Genomic DNA, 3977 nt, shown 5'->3' on the forward strand with positions numbered 1-3977 from the left:
ATAATAATAATAATAATAATAATTTGTAGATACTTTTTTTTGTTTTCCTTCGTTCTTCATTTAACTCCCCCCAACAAAAAAAAAAAAAAATTTAAGTGATTTATAATCACATAGAATTTATCTCAAATAACCAGTTGAAGTTGAAAACATCGAGACAACTTTAATTTTAAAATGAAAAGAAAGAAAAAAAACTTTTTTATTCTTTTTCCAGTGAAAACATAAAAACAAAATGTCTGGTTTATTTATTGTCAGACTAAACCAGTTCGAAGATGTTTCTTGATCACAGTTGTTGATTGTTTTTTTTCTCTTTTTTTTTGTATGTGTCTTTTTTTTTTCTCCTCTATTTTGGTTGTCTGGCCTTTTAACATGCTGGCCTATATAGCATAGATGACAACCAATTTATACCAGGTACGTCACACCATTATCATTATTCATATTAATATGTCTTTAAATCTATTCTGCAGCAACAATGAATGCATGTATCTGATTAGTTAAAACAAAAATACAAACCCATCTTGCTGCATCTTGTCAATGACTTGTGTTTATCAAATGGAGAAAAAAAAAAACCCAAAGAAAACTGTTATCAGACTTAGTTTAGTTACAAACGCTCTATAGAAACATTTCTGCAAGAAGATATGTCCATTTTAGGCGATCTTTCTTACTCCTTTTCACCGAAAAAATTAGTCACGAAAAACATGTGTCTTTGATAAATCTGGCAATAACAAGGAAGTGAAGAGGTGGGAGTGGATTTAAGAATTGGTGACAGGTCTTCAGTTGAAGATTAAAAGTATTCGATGATGTTACATCACCAATATTGGAGGAACAAAGGGAAGCAAGATAGAATACTGACAGGGTTTCTCTGAGCTAACAGGTCTTGTTTACAGAAAAGCGATACAGAAAATACTTTATTCAGAAGTATTTAGTTTCTCTGTGAAATTAGGCCCTGTTGTCTAAAGACAAGGCTCTTTTCAGTTGCTTGGAACGAGAATTGGACTGATGAGTTTCACCTTCTTTAATACTCATCAGAATCTACTGACCCTTCTCTGTTCCAAAGAGTAGATTCGTAAGTGGAAAGTTGCTTCTTAAAAATGTAAACAAGAAAAAACCTGGCTGACATTATTGTAACCAAAAAGAGAGAAGACAAAAATAGAGCATAATTTCCTACCAGAAACAAGGAAGTTTGAATGCAAAGCATGTTTCAGCTATAACAACTTTACATACAAATTCAAACTTATAAGTATGTACATATATGTTTAAATATAGATGCATTTGTCAACACACTTATATGCACAAACAGGTGTACACTGAAAAAGGAAAAATGTGCAGAATTTTCTGGAAGTTCATCTATAGCTTATTCTAATTGCCATCTGATAAAGCTATTTCTGTCGGACTAGTCTCTGATCAGTAATTAATTAAAGATGAGAATGTTTGCAAAACAATATATGTACCTAACATAGTGAGAGAGTGAAGTTGGAGGAGGATAGCTAATTTCGAGGGAGTTTTCTCTTTCTCTTTCTCCCTCTTTTTTATTTTGTTTGTTTGTTTCAGAAACAAATAAACAGAACACATCCTCAATCATGAAAGAATTAGGGACAACAAGCGGCCCTTTCAAATTTGGGTTAACAAAATCTGTTATATAAGAGGCTGCATGACAAGCCACACACCAGTATGGCAAGCTTCTTGTTAGTTAAATCACAATAGAAGCTTTATATGTGTATATGGCTCAGTGAATTGTTATTTGTTGGTTCTAATCTTAATGTAGTTATGTTATAAATTTCCAGGTTCCTAATACCAAAATCTGTTTCAACACAGACCCTCGATATCTCACCAATATATGGGGCACAATTTGTCTCTGCTTTTATCTCTTAACTGATCCTCCTTCATGGAAATCCTTTATGCCAGCATCCAAACTAAATTTTAAAAATATAAATCTATACATTTTGTATTCAGTTTTAGATTTGCCCTCAAATTTAATCTAAGGTCTTGCTTTAATTACATAAACTAAAAGATAGAATCAATAAGTTTCTCTACACACAAGACATACAGAAAAGAGAGAGAGAGATGAAATATAAATAGGTATACTTAGTAGGTTTAATCATAGATCAGGCCTCATATTTAATCATGTAAATTGTGTGTTGGTTGCGTAACTAGGGAGGTGGGGGCAGTCCACCCTAGGTCACGATTTTGTGAAGGCAGTAACTTGGAGGCTGCTGTAAAATCGTTTAGGTTTTGGAGGCTCAGCAAACTCAAGGGCTGCCATGGCTGGCACACACACACACACTCTAGCTATGCCACTGATGTGTGTGTGTGTGTGTTTAGTTTTTACATAAATTGAGAAGGGAGATAATGGCATGGCTTTTCTTTCTCCAGCCACACTCATACATTCATACAGACACAGCTAGGGTGACAAATAGACAAGATGGAGTTGTGTAAGTTTGAATAATAAATACAGCTTTGAACTAAAGAGAAAAAGGTCTATTGATATAAGATGTGCACACAGGTCCAACGTATTGAAATACAAGGACCTGACCTAGGTGTGGTGGTGAGACTATTACAGCACACATTACAGCACACAGTCAGAGGTAAGTAGTTTTGTATGTATAGGTTTGTATAGAACTGAAATATCTAAGTAATATTGCTCTTAATGTTCTTCCATACATTTTTTGCCAGGTTTTCATTTTCTTATTGTTCTTCCATACATTTTTCTTTTGTCATGGTTTGAGACAAATAAAACAAAAACAAAGTTGAATACATAAATTAAAAAGTCAAAGTGGATCTTGTTTCTCACAGGGAAGAAAAACTCAATGTCAAGAGGAGGAAGAATGAAGGAGATGTGACTATAAAGGGGTTGGGTGAAGAGAGAGAGAAGGGGAGCTTGCTAGGTCTTTCTACTCTATTATAGTTGATATCATTCTTCTGATATTTCACACAGTTGCTGGCTATATTACCTATCTTTCAATTTGTCCTTTTTAGTAAAAATTTACCAAACGAGGTGTAATTCAATTAAGTGTTGTGTGAGCCTTTTTTGAGGAATCTTTTAACCAAAAAAAAAACAAAAACAAACCAAAAAAATATAGAAATTATTCCAGGATTCCATCTTCGTACAAAAGAGCCTCGAGGTTTCCACTCCGTTTCAAAACACTTCGCAAGTCTGTAGAGCTTCCTTCGTTTTCGTCATTGAAAGCCAAAAGAGAACCGCTCACATCAGTGGCCTGCTGGAAAGTACTGAAATCTGGAGAACCTGATGGTCGCCTAGAGAGAAAAGTAGAGAGAAACAACACACTTAAGATTTTTCAAAAGCAGAGGGATACATATACATTATATTGGTCAGCACACTTATTGAGAAATGTATATATATTTGTATTGAAGGTTTATTCCATTTGGAACGTATTAGAATACAAAATAGAGCTCGCTCACCCTTACCAAATAGCGAGTAGTATTATTACTGTCCCCGAAAGTAAATCTTTGATGCTAACACATCCAACTGTATATCACCTGGATCCCATTATACAGGTAAACCGTTGCTTAATTTAAATCCTGTGTGTATGTGGATCTATGTTGTATCGAAACAGGTTTAGTGTTTATTAAGTAGCTGTCTAAATGTACTCCTTGTTCATTTAAGCAACCAAATAACCCTGAACAAAAAGATTGTGTGTGAAGAAGTGGCCACAAGGCAGCCTTCACAGAGTAATCAAATTGCCATCATATCTTTATGGTAATTCCATTAATTGAAATAAATTTAGATATCTTGATTTTATTAAAATTATTGATGATTTGGTAGCTCAGCAGGTAATGGGTGTTGCAAAGTGGTAATATAACAAGTGGAGGTTTCAAATCTCTTCCAGGAATTACAAAGGTTCTTATTAAATAACATTTTTATTTACGCAACCAAATTTCCCTCAGCAAAAAGATTGTCTGTGTGAAGAAGGGGCCACAAAGCAGCTTTGATATAGCAACCAAATCTCCTCCAAATCTTT

This window comes from Octopus bimaculoides, chromosome 21, assembly GCF_001194135.2.
Source record: "Octopus bimaculoides isolate UCB-OBI-ISO-001 chromosome 21, ASM119413v2, whole genome shotgun sequence".
Taxonomy (NCBI): Eukaryota; Metazoa; Mollusca; class Cephalopoda; order Octopoda; family Octopodidae; genus Octopus; species Octopus bimaculoides.